This window comes from Myotis davidii, unplaced genomic scaffold (genome assembly GCF_000327345.1).
Source record: "Myotis davidii unplaced genomic scaffold, ASM32734v1 scaffold449, whole genome shotgun sequence".
NCBI classification, from domain to species: domain Eukaryota; kingdom Metazoa; phylum Chordata; class Mammalia; order Chiroptera; family Vespertilionidae; genus Myotis; species Myotis davidii.
In genome coordinates, this window is record NW_006383007.1 from 1,573,773 (window position 1) to 1,590,818 (window position 17,046).

General features: G+C 39.1%; 1 long non-coding RNA gene across 2 annotated transcripts in view; it reads left to right on the forward strand.

The window, feature by feature from the left end:
* The window catches only part of LOC107181565, an 83,336-nt gene that overhangs the window by 15,613 nt on the left and 50,677 nt on the right, over positions 1-17,046 (forward strand). The window contains exon 4 of one of the 2 annotated variants that reach the window (XR_001512228.1): positions 3,060-3,069. The exons of the other annotated variant lie outside the window; for it this stretch is intronic. This is a non-coding gene — a long non-coding RNA (uncharacterized LOC107181565). Of the gene's footprint in view, positions 1-3,059; positions 3,070-17,046 lie in introns of those variants that run through there. 2 annotated transcript variants of the gene reach the window in all.

Here is a 17,046-nt window from a genome sequence, read left to right on the forward strand (position 1 = left end):
TACAGAATCTGATAGAACATGGCAGGAGAACCTCTCTATGCTGATCAACAGAACCTGGCTGGAAAACCCAACTATGCTGATCAACTGAACGCTGCCTCTGTGTCATTCCTTCTTCGCCGACTCCGTCCACACCTTTGGGGACCCCTGGACCTGCTGGGGTTGGACCCCAGCAAGTCACAAGGGCTGATTGAATTCAGCCTACTGACAATAATCAAGTTGTTTAAATTATTTAGAACTTTTGAATGAATTAAGACATCTCAGAGTAAACTTCTGACAGTGTGATACCATTTAGTCATTACAAATGCACAAAATGATTGAGGAGTGTGGCTTTTCTCCCAAAGCTTGATAGACTCAAGATACCAATAATTAAGTTGAAAGAATATGGGAAAACAAAGAAATCTAGCAGTATTATGAAATAAGGCAAAAACGAACTGTGATAGTATATTTTTGGCAAAACATTTATTTTTGTCTAATACTTTGGAAGTCATATATAAATACTAGTGTCACAGCTCTTAAATCTCTCTCCATCTCTTCTTCTTTCTCCCTCTTACCATGCCAATTTCCTGAGGATAATCACAATTTCCCAAATGCAAGTGGTAAATTTAACACTAGAAACTTTGCAAAGTCTGCTTCAATTATAATTATGGCTATGAACACAAAATGGACTTCTCTTGACTATTCCGTTAGGCTGGTTTTAACTTTTTTTGGCTGTTAATTTTACAGTGGTATTATTTTTCCCTGGATATTTTAAATTAATGTAGTCTGGCAATCTAATGCAACTACACTAATGGGGATTCAACTTCAACCCCATGAACTTGAAATAGTGGTAATTAAGAGTAAATGTGAAGAATATTGATCAAAGAGTAGATCCTAGGTAAGAAAGGGGCATCCAAGCAGTGATGCATTATATTTCTGTGGTAATAACATGTGTATCTGCAATAAATTAATAACAAAATTCATGTCATTGATAAATTTTAGTGATGTTTTCTGTTTTCTTCTTTCCAGTGAGTATTAGTCTGAAATGAATGTTGAGCCGGTAGCTGTGAAGCTAGAGTTGCCATAATCTGCAGTAGAGGATTAAGAAGTGCTTGTTTCAGAGAAATATTCCATCAGACATGAGGCATTTGTTTGGCCCTTTTCCTTCGGAGCTCTTTTCCCTGTGAGTTAATACACCTCTCCCTGTTCCCTCCCTTACTTATGTCTTCCCATTTTTACATCCATGCTGGAAGGCCCTCTGCCTGCCAGGGAGGCAAACGGGCCAGGCAGCCCTGCTGCTGGCAGGGGCGAGCCTTCACTCAGCTCCGGAGAGCTGGCCAGCTGCGTCACCTCCGACCTCTCATCTGCTTGTCTGGAAACTTTTGCTTCCATGTGAACCTTGGACAGGGGTCCTGCTGCGTTGCACTGGGTTCTGCACCGCTCCCTAAAAGCATCCACTGAGGAAATGGAGCTGAGAAAAAGGCATTTATTGTAGAGCACACATTTAATGTACCAGCTCTCTGCTCTTGGCAATGGTACTTTAAATGGCAGATGGTCTCTCCCAAAGTATCATCATCAGATCACTGAGAAAACCTTTTATTAACATGAAGTCAGTACATTTAAGATTTAAGTATTTTAATCATTTAGGTACCTCCCCAGGGGGCAACAAATCAAGTGATCAACTGTTTCATCCTAATCCCATGTATTTGATTAAGAGAAATAAGTATAACTTTTAAAAAAAGATGAAATTATGGTTTCTAAAGCCTTGGATTGATCTGAATTATATGCTTTTTGTAAAATTGAAACTGGAAGGTCTTGTTCAAAATGAAAATTCCTTGGCCTACATCTTCCTCTATTACCTTGAACTTCCTGAAATATGGGAACAATCCTTTTCCTTAGAAGGCATTAATATCATAGATTTGCTGGAAAGAAAAGAACTGTGGACCTGAAAGCGAAGTTGCTGACCACAGGAGAGGAGAAACAAAGAACAGAAAATAAGCAAACCTATCGCTTAACGTTGCGGGCAGTGGGATCCCTAATTATGTGGGTTGGGTAATATGATTATATTTTCCATGTTGATTAAAAATTGTGTTCTTTTGCTTGATACTGCAGGATACCTAGAATAGTGAAAATGCTTCACAATTTTCCATCTGACTTTAGGTACTTTTAGAGTGGTAAGTCTTGAGTATTTTGTTGTTGTTGTTGATAGTTACAAGAGCTACAAACTTCCTGTCTAAGAGGACAAATTTATAATTTTTCGTAAGTACATAATTTTAAAAATACAGTGCTTATACTTATTCTGAGGAAATGAGATTATTAATCATAATTTGAAATCTTTTGATATTTTAGTATAGCTAAGCACTATGACCTATTACCTTGTAATGTTAATACCACTGGCACAAACTGCATAGGATTATTTTGAAGATTGAATGAACTGTCATGGGGATGTATACATTTGTTAAAGTAGCATTATGTGGCATAAGACCTAATCGGTACACTGCATCTTAAGGACCCTTTTGTTTCGTTGCTCTGTCCTGTTTTTAGTTTTGTAGTAGAGGCCTAAACTGACCTGGCCCTGGTAGGCATTTTACCTTCCCTACGGGAAGACATAAAGCAAACAGACCGGCTTTGTAGTACACGGGGAGCTTAGACATAGAGTTCTACTCTCTGGATATATTTTCTTGTTTGTATACTTAAACAGCTTCAATGATCTGCTCCAGATCTACATTCTACTATTTAACGTAATTACTGAGTATCAGTAATTAAATATTGACTGACAGTGCTAACAGTGACGTTAACTCCAATATGTTCCTGAGGGTTCTTTTGTCATCAGGTGGGGAGCCACATTCCTGCCACTTATGACAGGACCCTCCCACATTTACCCATAAAGTCATAATTTAGTTTGGTTATAAATTCATAGATGGCAACATTATATGTTTGAAAATTTATTTACTTTTAATCTAAGATTTGGAAGTCGACGAGGGGTATTTCTCTAAGACACAATCCTTAGAATTTTCTGTAATTTACTTTTCTTTTTTTTAAGTTTAGCTTTTTTCAATTGTTTAAAGTATTACAAATAGTAGTACATATGTCTCCTTTTTCCCCCATTGACCTCCCCCGGACCTCCCCTACCCCCTGGCACATGTCCTCACCACCCCCGCCCCCCAGTGTCTGTTTAAAGTGTCCTGTGTTTCTAGATTACAGCCCCCCAACACACACACACACACACACACACACACACACACCAACCTCTAACTTTATGATATAAATAGGGAACAATGAAAATTGATTCTAGCAATAGACTATGGGGTTTTGAGATTTTGTGTATTCAGTAAAGACATAGTAAAAATACTAAATTTTCACAAATAATTTGTTAATATGGAGAGGCAATTTACTTTACATTATGAAATATTTTCAATTATGAAATAAAGATAACATTTATTAAATAATATACCTCTAAGCCCACAACCTTGATGAAACAGATATCAACATTTTGCTAAAACTGCCACAGATTTCTGTTTTTAAAGCCATATAACATTAGATAGTGTTAAGACCCCCTCCCCATCCATTTCTCTTTCTCTTCTCTCCAGATACAACTTCACTAGTGTGATGTTGGTGTAAATAATCACCATCATGGTTTATGATTTTACTACATATGCATCTGTCCCCAAACAGTATATACTATTTGCTTTGGCTGTTTTGAAAATTTACGTAAATGACATTATCAGTTTTAGTAGCATTAAATGAAGTCCTATTATTTTAATTATGAAGGCTTTTGTAATACAGCTGTTGTCACTCATCTGATTTGAAAATAAATCTTGTTAGAATTTTAATTCAGGTCATGTTAGATTTATAAATTAATTGAGGGAGATCTGACACCTTATGAAATAAGAATGTTAACAACTAGAACAACAAAACATGTATTGTGTTTACTACATGGCAGACACTAGTCTAAGTGTTTATTCTTATACTAGCCCTGTGGATTGGTATTTTTATTATTCCCATTTAATTGATGAGGAGACTGAGTGGTGGAGAGGGTTTAATAATTTGCTCACATTCCCACAGAAAGTACGTGACAGAACCAGGATTAGAAATCAGAGGTCATATGCTCCATCCCCACACAGTGTATTCTGTCCTTGTTTAAATCTCTGTCTGTGTCTTCTAGGAGCACTTGCTATAGATCTGGTACATTTCTTGTAAATTTATTCCTAGTTGTGGTATTTGCTATGCCTTTGTAACTCATTGCCCCCAAATTCGGTAGCCTAAAATAATCATTTTATGAAGTTTATGAATTCCATGGGTTGGAAATTTGGACAAACATAGCAGGATTTTTTTTTTTAATCTCTGCTCCACCATGTCTGAGACTTTATTTGAGAAGTCTTTTTTAAAATTGAATTTATTGGGTTGACATTGGTTAAAAAAATCATATTGTTCTCAGGTGTACAATTGTATAATACATCATCTGTATATTGTATTGTGTGTTGACCATCCCAAGTCAAATCTCCCGTCATTACCATTTATCCTCCCTTTACCCTCTTCTACTCCTCCCATTCCCCTTTGCTCAATTCCTTTACCTTTTTCACCCGGCCCCCACCCCCCTTCCCTTCTGACATGGGAAGTCTTGATATAGTGGTAACATGATGGCCAGGAGCTGAAATTGTCTAGAGGCATCTTCATTCAAATGCCTGGCAGTTGATACTGGTTGATGTCTGGGATGTCAACTAGGGCTGCTGACTAGCAAGCCGCCCTCTCCATGTCACCTGAGCTTCCTCACAATGTGGCTGTCTCAGAGTTAGAGACTGTATGTGTCAGGACGCAGGGCTCCAAAAGTGAGTGTCCAGGCAGAATCCAGTGGAAGTTGTAGCACTTAGTTTCAGAAGTCAGAATTCCCAGACCTCCTACATGATTTTTTTTTTTAAATTGACTACATTAAGTTTCACTCTGTGCTGCCAAGTTCTATGATTTTGACAAATGGTCATGTATCCACCATGTGTCAAACGGAATAGTTTCACTGCCCTGACATATACCCTGTGCTTCCCCTCTTCATCCGCTCTCTCCCAAACCCTGATCTTTGTGTTGTCTCAATAGTTTTTATTTTACCAGAATGTCATGTAATTATAATTGGAATTACATAGTAGATAGCTTTTTCAAACTGACTTTTTTCACTTTGCAATAGGCATTTAAAAGTTATTCATATCTTTTTGTTATTTGATAGCTCATTTTTTTCTGTTAAATAATATTCAGTTGTAAGGATGTGTTACAGTTTTTTTGTGTGTTTTTTAAGCATTCACCTATTGAAGTATATTTGGGTTGTTTTCTAGTGTTGGTTAAAGCTATAAACATTCATGTGCAGGTTTTTGTGTGGGCATAACATTTCAGATGAGTAAATATCTGGGAGGGATTGTTGGATTGTATAGTAAAACTATGTTTAATTTTGTAAGAAAGTGTCACATTGACTTCTAAAGTGGCTGTATCTACTTATATATTAGGAGCCCAGCGCACAATATGAAATAGTGTGGCGCCGCCCTGCCTTGTCACCCGAACCTGTCCGAGCTCTGCGTGGGGTCGGGCCTGGCCCAGACCCCAAACCCTCTGGCCTTCTCTGGCCGCTTCAAGCCCCGCTCTCAGTCCCTCGAGTCGCCTCGGGCTGGTCCTGCCTTCTCTGGGTGCCTCCCTGCTTCATAGGCGTCTCTGGAGCAACGCTGCGGCTCCACCCCATCATGGTGCTAGAGGAGAGCATGGAAGCCTCCCGCCTGCTGCCCTGTGCTCCTTCCCCTGTCAGGTGGGCCAGGAGGCACTCAGAGTGCGAGTGGTGGGCAGGGAAGGATTGGTGAGGATGGCGATATGCACTCTCACCCCTGCCCTCCCCCACACGGGATAGTCCCCCTCCCTCCGGGCGCCTCTCCGCTTCCATGCCCTCCTGAGCAACGCCCCAGCTAATATGCTAATGACCTGGTCATTACCGGTTAGGACTGTATTGACCATTAGCATATTAGCTCTTTATTAGCATATATATATATAGCCTAAGTAACTATTCAACTGTTCAACCAGTAGCTATGACGCACACTGACCATCAGGGGCAGACGCTCAATGCGCAGGCATGGAAACATGGAAAAGACTGATGAATCTCAGAGGGAAATGGGGAGGGAGGGGAAAGGGAAGAGATTAACCAAAGATCTTATATGCATTCTAGAGGCCCAGTGCACAGATTCGTGCACCTTTGGGGTCCCTCTACCTAGCCTGTGGGGATGGGGCCAAAACTAGCAGTCTGACATCCCCTGAGGGGTCCCGAATTGTCAGAGGGCACAGGCCAGGCCAAGGGACCGCACTGGTGTCCGTGCACCAGGCCTCTAGTAAATAATAATACAAGAATAAACTGTGTTTCATATATTTACAACTGTAAACCTACTTTTGCTGGCTCCCTATATGCAACTAAGATAACATTTAATAAGGCATAGATATGAGAGTGAAGAAGGCATGTATTTAAGAAGTACAAATTCTACACTTCTTCAAAGTCTTATTTTCAAAATCTTTTATAGAGAAAATCAGTAGTGAATTCAATGTGATAAAGAGTCCTGGATTAAAAGAAAGACTCAGCTCATATAGCATCAGAGTGGCCTTTCCTCACTACCAAATCCAGCGTAGCTTCCTATTCATTCTCAATCCCATAACTCTATTTTAATTATTTTCCTAGAACCTATCACTATAATAGCTTTTTTTCATTTAATGATTGTCTCTTTTACTCTGTTTTATTTCCCCTTTTTGAATGGAGAGGCTCTCTTAAGAGAGAACAGAAATTTTGCACATCAGAATTTGCAAAATCCAATGGCATAGAGACAAAGGTAAAAGGGCATATGACCAACTTTTCTATAGACTGCAGGTGGGCTCAGAGGGTCTGTCTGTCCAAGGTTTGTCTTACTTGTTAAGGAATATTGCCAGACACCAAAGTAAAGAGTTTCCTTTCGACAGTTTGATTTCTGAACTAGGAAGAAACGACATAACAAAACTGGATGAGTGGGTCTGGGGGAGGGTTGGGAAGTGCTATCTTTTCAGGCCAATCATTGGGCATTTAGTTGTTGACAGCCTTACTAGCTCACTAATTAGAACTGTAAAATTTCAGGTGAGTGACAGTAGCTTATACGCTAATTCTGCATTTAGCAGCTATAAATGCTGGGCAACTAATGCTATAATTGATGGACACTGCCAGTTTCTGATATGGTTGGAAATTAATACATAAATTACCATTGTAGAGGTCACAGTCACATTTTCAGTTGTATCCAAAAAGCAGTGTATTTATATTGCTTTTATCAATAAAATGATAATATAATTTTGGGGAACAACATGCCATGTATACTTGGTATGTTATTATAAATATAGGTATAAATATGTACATTAACTTTTAAATTTTAATGTGTAATGCATTCAAGTTCCATCCCATCTCCCAACTAACAGCCCTTATGGAAAAACACAAAGAAAAAATAAAATAGTTAGACAGATAAATCCTCAAGAAGAAATTTTTTTTGTTTTGCAAAGGACTTTGATTTATTTTGGAATTCTTGTAATTATTGAATATATCTGATTAGTTAAAATAATATTTTATTTATTTTATTTTTATTTATTTTATATTTTTATTGATTTCAGAGAGGAAGAAAGAGGGAGAGAGAGAGACAGAAACATCAATGATGAGAGGAAATCATTGATTGGCTGCCTCCTGCATGCCCCAGACTGGGGATCAATCCTGCAACCCGGGCATGTGCCTTTGACCAGAATTGAATTGAGGACCCTTCAGTCTGCAGGCCAGTGCTCTATATGCTGAGCCAAACCAACTAGGGCTAGTTCACAATATTTTAAAGGCAACGAAACTTTTGCAAACACACACACACATACATTCATAGTCAAATAATTAATTCTATGTTGGTAAACTAGAACTTGAACTCTTGAAGTGGGATACTATTGTGGTGGTGGTCAAGGATTTCCAAAATGGTAGTATATCACAGTATTTTAAAGCAATGCGTATGCCATATTCATTCTGTTCTAGTAAATAACATTGGAAATATTAAAGTAGTGGCAGATTATCTTTCTTCCAATTCTCTTCATGTGCTTCTGACTACTTTTTTTTTGGTTTTCCTCACGGGCCTACACTCGGGCTCATCACTTATGCAGTAATTCCAGACACTGCCACGCCTATGTATATTATGATTTAAGTAGCCTGAGGTGATGCTTGGGCATAAGTATCTTTTCAATTGATTCTAATATGTGTCTAGAGTTGAGAACCAATGTCTAATGCTGTTTCCTTGGGTAATTTCTTTAACTCTCATAATTTGAACTATGCTGATGACTCCCAGGTGTCTGTATGTATGTGTATGTATATGTATATACACACTTTGAATAATTATAAAGGCAATGTTTATTAAAATATATTTCATTTTCAAAATTGAACTGTCAGCTGTTAAAGTGTGTATACATTTTTTGGGGGCACCGTGTATGTGTGTGTGTGTGTGTGTATATACACACACACACACACACACACATACATATCCAGCTCTACTTTAACCTGGATTTCACTTTAATTTAAAAAGCATGCTTCTCTCTCTTTGCATGGTCTCAACATGGCCATACTGAATTCATCAAATACACAATGTCCTCCATTTAATCCTTATTCTGTTTCCTGTCTGGAAAATCCTAGAAATGATTACAGTCTTTCCTTTGCCACTCCTGTGATCCTCAGATATTCAACAATCCTGACAATTTGTCTTCTTACTGTTTCTCAAGGCTTTCCCTTTCTCCTCACCTGAACTTTCTTTGTTTAGCTAAAATCTTCGCACGTTAGCTTTCTTAATAGTTTCAACAGATTTCCCATCTTTAGATCATCTTCTCTGCTACTCAAATCTACCCAGATTATCTCTCTGGACTGATAAATTTAAAACACCATTGTAATCAGCCACTTACAGTTAGAATTTGTCTTCTCATTTACTGGGTCAGGCTGAAATGCAAGCTTCTTAGCCAGGGTAATTAAGGTAATTCCATGACTGACTTATTTCTCCTTTCTCATTGTCAGATTGAGAAAATAATTCACACTTTAGAATCAAAGATATGGACCCAAACAACGAAGGGATGGGTGGAGCATGGAGGGAGGGATGGCCTAGAAGGGGTCAATGGGAAAAAAGGGGGGCATATATAATACTTTCAACAATAAAGATTTTTTTAAAAAGACATGGAACTGCTTATGATTGTTCTTAAACAACAGATTCTCCTAATTCTTAATGTTTCTGCTCATAGTATTTTTGTCTAAAATTACCCTTCCCTTTTCTTAAACTGTCTAACTCCTCATCATTCCTTACTACTTAACTCAGGTATTACTTCCTACAAAATGACTTTTCTGACCTTCCAGATGTGGATAAATGTCCCTCTGTCTTCTCCTAGCACTCTGGGGATTTCCTTATCATAGAATTAGCCAAGTTAAACTAGAACAATTTACTTGCTGAACTGCCTCTTCCCAAAATGTAAACAGGAGCTCCGTCTTACTATCTTTACATCCTCAGTGCCTACCTGGAAATATATCTGGAACTTACCAAGCTTTAATTACATACTTTTTGAATGGATTAATTCCTGGCAGCTCTACTAAAATCACCACATATCCTTTGGGTATTGCAACTCAATAAATGTGTTTCTCCACTGTGAAATGGGTTATAATTTTTTAAAAATCGTTTATCTTAAGACATCAGAAAGCATCAGGAAACATTAACAAGAAAATAGCATCTCATTTCACAGTTACTCCTCTTTACTTGACACTCCCTCTAAGGCATTCCTACTGAGTTTATGTGTGAAGCTTGCCTTACCTAATGCCGAATTGCATTCTCTGCTCTTTGCACAGTCAGTTCTTGATTATCCATGGTCATGACTGAAAGGGAGAGCGTGGAAAATCTAAAATTCTCATTTGCATCAACTGCTTCTCTCCGGAAATACTTTGCCAGAGACAGTAATGAGTGTAGCAAAGCTGGTGGAGGTGCGAATGAGCTGTGAAATGGCAAAAACTCACGTTGCCAGATAGAAAATGAAAAGCTCTGAATAATATACACCTGGATAGTCAGTCACAGAATTGACTGTATTTTAAGAATGAGAATTTAGTGTCTCTGGCTGATGACGAAACTCATGCCTTCAGCTTTCTGCAAGGTACCTGGACTTGTTTTACTTATGGCAAAGTAAATGGTTACAAACATACTACTTTCAGGTGTTCTGGGTTAAGCCTATTTCCCAAATGTCACATTCACTCTCTCCTCAGTGCCTGCACTTCCACCATTAAAATATGCAGCGTGCTTAAAATAGAGAGCCAGCTGTGCCAAAGATAAACATAAACTCCACCTATACCTAGTTTTCTGAGATCTGGCTGTCCTTAAGCTGTGTGAACACCTGCTTTTGTATTCTGATTGCATAGACTTTTAGAGACCATTATATTCCTTTCTCAGCTTTAGAGGACAGTTAGGAGGCAGGTGAGTCAGTGCAAGTATTATTTCCGTAGACACTTCCCAAATGACTGTCTTTCTTCAGTGGAATTGATAAAGGTCACCTGGAACTTTCAAAACCCTCTAGAACAGTGGTTCTCAACCTTCCTAATGCTGCGACCCTTTAATACAGTTCCTCATGTTGTGGTGACCCCCAACCATAAAATTATTTTCGTTGCTACTTCATAACTGTAATGTTGCTACTGTTATAAATCATAATGTAAATATCTGATATGCAGGATGGTCTTAGGTGACCCCTGTGAAAGGGTCGTTTGACCACCAAAGGGGTCATGACCCACAGGTTGAAAACCGCTGTACTAGATGATGAAAAGAGCTCAGGGAAGTGAAATGACTTGCCTGAATTTCTGGTAATTGAGTTCAGACTAGTATCCAAATCTTCCCATTTCTTCATTGGTGCCTTTTCTATCATAGAGCACTGATTTTTTACAACTGTGACAATGAGGAAAAAAACAGAATTTAACTCAGAAAAAAATGACAGTTGTGTTTCATTTTGAAATGTCTGTTGAACAGGACTCATGATATTTCAAAATGTCTAGTATACTTGGTCCCTGCCTAAATTGCTAGTAGTATGTTTGTATCATTAAAAACAAAAACTTCATTGAGATATAATTCACACGCCATAAACAACACCCTTTTGCAGTAGATAATTATTTTATGGTATACAGAGTATATTCAAAAGTCATTCAACCATTACCACTATCTACTTCCAGAACATTTTTATCACCCCCATTCCCCACCCTCCATTCCCTGGACACCACTAATCTACTTTCTATCTCTACAGAGTTGTCTTTTCTAGGTGTTTCATGTAAATGGCACCATATAATATGTGGTCTTTGTGACTGGTTTATTTAACTTTGCATAATGTTTTCAAGGTTATTCATATTGTAGTATGTATCAGTATTTTATTCCTTTTTACTGCCAAATATTAATCCATTGTATGGATATACCACATTTTGTTTATCCATTGTCAATTGATGGACATTTGGATAGTTTTTACTTTTTAGTTTTAGGAATAAAGTTGTTGTGTACATTTGTGTACAAATATTTCTGTCGACTTATGGTTTCAATTCCTTAGTATATACTTAGTAAGAATTGCTGGGTCCTATGGTAACTCTATGTTTAACTTTTTGAGTTACTGTCATTTTTCCACAACGGCTGCACCATTTTACACCATTAACGATGCATGGGGTTCCACTTTCTCTACATCCTCACTAGCATTTGTTAGTACCTATTTTTTTTTTATTAAAGCCGGCCTCGTGCATGTGAAATGGTATCTAATTATGGGTTTGACGTCTATTTTTCCTAATGACTAATGATTTTAAACATTTTTATGTGCTTACTGACTGTATCTTCTTTGGAAAAACGTTCAAATCTTTTATCCATTCTTTAATTGGGCTAATTATTTGTCTTTCTTTCCTTTTGTTAAACTGTTGAGCTGTGAGAGTTCACTGTATAGTGTGACTTCAAGCCCACTTATCAGATACATAACTTGCAAATATTTCCCCCTATTCTGTGGGTTTTATCAAGGTTACTTTCTTGATGGTATCCATGAAGTATAAACATTTTTTATTTTGATGAAATCTGATTCATAAATATTTCTTTTTTGCTTGGTGTCATATTTAAGAAATTGTTTAATCCAAGGTTTCAACGATTTATCCTTATGTTTTCTTCTAAGAGTGTTATACTTTTAGCACTTACGTTTGATTCTATGATCCAGTTGAGTTTTTCTGTTTTATTTTTTTTATATTTGTGAGGTAATCATCTAACTTCATTCTTTCGCCTGTGGATATCTAGTTGTCCCACTATCATTTGTTGAATAGACTATTTTTTCCCATTTAATAGTCCTGACACCCTTGTTAAAAACTTTTTAGGGGTTGGCCCTGGCTGGGTAGCTCAGTTGATTAGAGCATTGTCCCACGAAGCCAAGGTTGCAGGTTCAGTCCCCAGTCAGGGCACATACAAGAAGTGAGCAATGAATGCATAAATAAGTGAAACAACAGATTGATCTCTCTCTCTCTCTCTCTCTCTCTCTCCCCTCCCCCTCCTCTCTCTCTAAAAATCAATTTAAAAATCTGTTAAGGGTTATTTCTGGATCTAATCCTATTTCATTGATCTATAGAACTATCCTTATGCCAGTAGCACACTCTCTTGATTACTGTGGCTTTGTAGTAAGTTTTGAAATCAGGAAGTATAAGTCCTCCAATTTTTTTTTAAGGTTGTTTCTGGCTATCTTGAGTTCCTTGTGTTTCCATATGGATTTTAGGGACAATATATTCATGTCTGAAAAACAGGAGGTTGGGATGTTGATAGGGATTGCGTTGAAACTGTAAATCTGGTTGAGGAGTGTTTCCATCTTAATAATATTGATTCTTTTAATCCATGAACATGGAATATCTTCCTTTCTACTTAGTTCTTCTTTAATTTCCTTCATTGGTGTCTTGTAGTTTTTAGTATGCATGTCTTTCACTTCTTTTGTTAAATTTATTTCTAAGTGTTTACTCTTTTTGATGCTATTATAAATGGAATTACTTATTTTACTTCAGGATGTGTATTGTTAGTATTTAGAAATACAACTGATTCTTGTATATTAGTCTAATATCCTGGCATCTTGCTGAACTTGGCCCCTGTCATTTTAATAACTAGAAATCACTCCCATGTATTTACAAAAGCTAGTTGGTGGGAGAAGGTGGTATCCTGCCCAAATGAGAATCCCAAGTGAAGAGAGCCTGAGCATGATCTTAAAGGTGAGCGTTGAATCCCAGAGAGCTAAATGATTCAGCCTAATAAGAAGCTGGGTTTATTAGAATTGTCAGCTGTTAATGTTGGAAATTAGAATTGATAAACTTCTTAAATGGAAGAGGAAAGAAGAATACACTTGAGAGAGTAGATCTACAGCACTCATGTTAACAAGTGAGTACAAAAAAGAAGAAAAGTCAGAGAAAAATTCCTTGTGGTGGGGATGGCAGAATTGTAATATGTCTTATATTGTATTCTTATTTTATACCGTGTGAAATACTCCTTGAATATAACTAATCCTTTAGTGAGAGCCTGTAACACCTTTGTGCATCTTCTGCATTGACAAATGAAGAAGAGGTTGTTTCTTGATTGGGATGACTTGGAATCATAAGAATATTCATCTGGCATGGCATGGAAATGAAATACCCTAGTTAATCTTATTTTATTTAAAAGGTGACTCAGCTGGTGTGCCTCAGTTAGTTGAGCATTGTCCCATGCACTGAGAGGTTGCTGGTGTGATTCCCAGTCAGGGAACATGCCCAGGTTGTGGGCTCATTCCCAAGGAAGGGTCATCCAGGAGGCAGCCCATTCCCTCTCCCTTCCTCTCTCTCTCTAAAATAAAATGTAATTAAAATAAATAAAAGGTGAGTCATTGTTACGTTCCAAAAAGCTAGAATATTGCAAAATACATTTACATTAAGCTTCCTCTGGATTGAAGAGGTACCATGGCACAGTGTTTATAGCATGTGAAGGCTTTGTAAAAATATAAAGGCAGGTAGAAGCTAGGAATGGTGAAGAAGAGGCAGAATTCACGTCAATCTCTTAACCTGTGATCAGGCCCTCATGACAAATAGTATTTATCATTATTCTAGAGAGGAGAGGTGTGGTTACTAGAATGCTGAGCATTTGCCCCCAGGTATTTCTGCAGAATGAAAGCCTCCAGGAGTGCAAGGCTGCCCAGCGACGCCCAGATTCTGTATTTAAAGGTGGCTGCTCGGAGGACAGCTGGGGAGGCTGTGCTTGACTGGGAGTCTGACAAGCTGCCTAGTATCGTCCTGAAGAGGAAATGAAAAGATCCTGTAGCATGTTCAGTCAGGGGTCTGCAGGAAATGGGAAAGACTGCCCTATTTGTTATATTTATTGGAGGTATTATTATTTGTTTTATGCTGTGTGGAAGGAGGGCCGGAGCTATAATCTATTGATCATTTAGTTTTATGAAGTTCTCAAATGGGTGATCTGGTATTTTTCTGACAGAGAGGCTATGGTTCCTGAACACCAGTAATAAGATTGTCATGTCATTTTCTTCCCTTTGGTCTTTTTATTGCTTTTTATCTCTTTGCTGTTATTACCTCTCCCCAACCTCACCCCCCTCTTGTATTTTTTTTTTTTTTTTTTACCCCTCAGGGCCTTGCTTAAGACCAGCTTGATTTGTTTGCTAGAATCTGCCCTATGCTTTTGGTAGATAACTCATCTTTGCTTTTCATGTCTTGTCCTGTGAAACAGTCTGCCCACTGCAGTCACTGTTGTAAAGTCTTCGTAGTAAACATTGGAATGTAACTTGGGAAGAAATAGGTCAGGGAAGCAGAGACCAAATGTTCATTTTGCAGCCACAGTGGGAGCAGATGGAGGACAGATCGGGGCAGCTCTTTGCGGACCTCAGTTTCCTGCAACCTCTTTCGGGGCCTCCTGGGACTCGTTCCTTCAAGATGCCTGAGAGTTGTGCGTAGACGAACACTGAGGGCCATGTCCTCCTAACACAAGGCACCAAGGTTATTACTCTCCTTTCTGCTTTGTTATTATACCAACAACAAGTTTGATGAAATACATCCTACCTCTCCCTTATCATCTAGGATTGCACTAAAGAACACAAAATCTCCTTGGGAAAAGCCGCTAAACAGCTTGGCTATCAACTGGAAACAAATGAGGGGCACGCCTCCAGGTGGTCACTGGTGGCCACAACATGAACTGAGCTCCATTCCAGCCTCGTCCCAGGCACTCAACCAGATTAGGCCCTTCCCATTCATTCATAGTCTGGCTATGCCTTTGCTCCCATGGAAGACAGAGATAAAAAAGAAAAGGTGCTGAAAACAAAACAAAAACCAAGATTATACCTTTAAGGAATGGATTGGAATGAAGGCAAAGCTAGCAGAGAGATTAGCAGTGGCAGGTAGCCTGTGCCCAGGCTATTGAAGAGTTAAGCTCTGACTGACTGTGGGAGGCTGGCGTTATGGCTGGGGAACAACTGCCTAATGTCTTTCAACCGGACTGTTTAGCAAAGCTTCATTATAAACGTAATTGTATGCTTGCGCAGGCACACCGCACGGAGGGAATGCTCACAGTAAAGGTATGATTGCATTGCCCGCTGCCATGCCAATTACTGGATATTAATGGCAGGATGGCATGCATATGCCGGAGCTGGGAAGCAGAAGGTTAATAGACGAACAGCACCAGAAGAGCCCATTTATCAGTTTCTATTTATCTCTCCTTGGGAGGTGGCAGGTTTACAGTAAATACCTTCTGTCCTCCTAATTTCCTAATGATGGGGATAATGATGGAGAATGGTGAAGTCATTAACTGGGACAGGCTCTGTGCATCACTCTGTCAACCACATCTCCCCAAGACCTGCAATGAGAAGTGATGGGCCCCAGCTGTTCACAGAATCCAGGCCCCTCCTCCCACCCCCTCCGCCCTAAACGGCAGGCTTGGGAAATGGTTCCCCAAACGAAGAAGATGGAGGCCCTGGGTAGGTGGAAAAGCATGTGAGGAGAGCAAGGCTCTTCAGACAGGAGGACAACTTTTCCTGCTGCTCTCCCTTCGCACAGAACCCGGAGAAGGAACTGTAGGTGCGCCTGGAGTGCTCCAGTGATGCCAGAGCTGCCGTGAAGTCTGAGTGAACCGGATAAGGAATCAATCATGGAAGTGGGTGTGCTGGGGGGAGGGCGGAGAAGCAGATTTCACCAAATGTTTCTCTTTTCAAAAACCGGGAGAAATTTAAAACATGTGTAATTCATTTTTTTCAGCTCATCTGTAAATGGACTGGAGATACTAGAGCAGTGGTTCTCAACCTTCCTAGTGCCGCAACCCTTTAATACAGTTCCTCATGTTGCGGTGACCCCCAATTTCATTGTTACAAATTGAACATAACTAAAGCATAGTGATTAATCACAAAAACAATATGTAATTATATATGTGTTTTCTGATGGTCTTAGCTGACCCCTGTAAAAGGGTCGTTTGACCCCCAAAGGGGTCGCGACCCACAGGTTGAGAACCGCTGCACTAGAGGAAAATTCCTCTCACAGAGGTAAAGTTGTTTTCTTTAAAATTTAGAAGGAAGACTAAAATAGGTGAGAATGACTGCTTGGATGCACTTTTCTCCCCTTCCCCTAATAGTGATCACAAGGTGTCTACTCCACATAATGTTATACATAGAATTGTTCGACTTCTAGGCATTGCCTGAAAGTAACCTGGGTTTGCCTCCATAGTTTATAGAGCCCTTGGAAAATTATGAACTTGCTTTTTATCTTTTTTGGGGGGGAAGCCCATTGGCTATTTCTAGAAATTGCTGTTAGTTGAGGCAAGCTGTTATTTTACCTGAATATGTTAGGATTAGGAGAGCTATTTATGCCAATAATACAGCTAAACTGGAGTGTAAGAAGACCAGCCATGCTGAAGACATCATGCTGGAGAGGCCACATGGAAATTACTCCCTGTTAGAGAGAGATGCGTGAGGGGCTCCAGGGCCTCCAGCCCTGAGCTGTATTTGAGTCTGCTCAGCCCAGGTGGCAGATATGCAAACGAACAAGTCATCAGG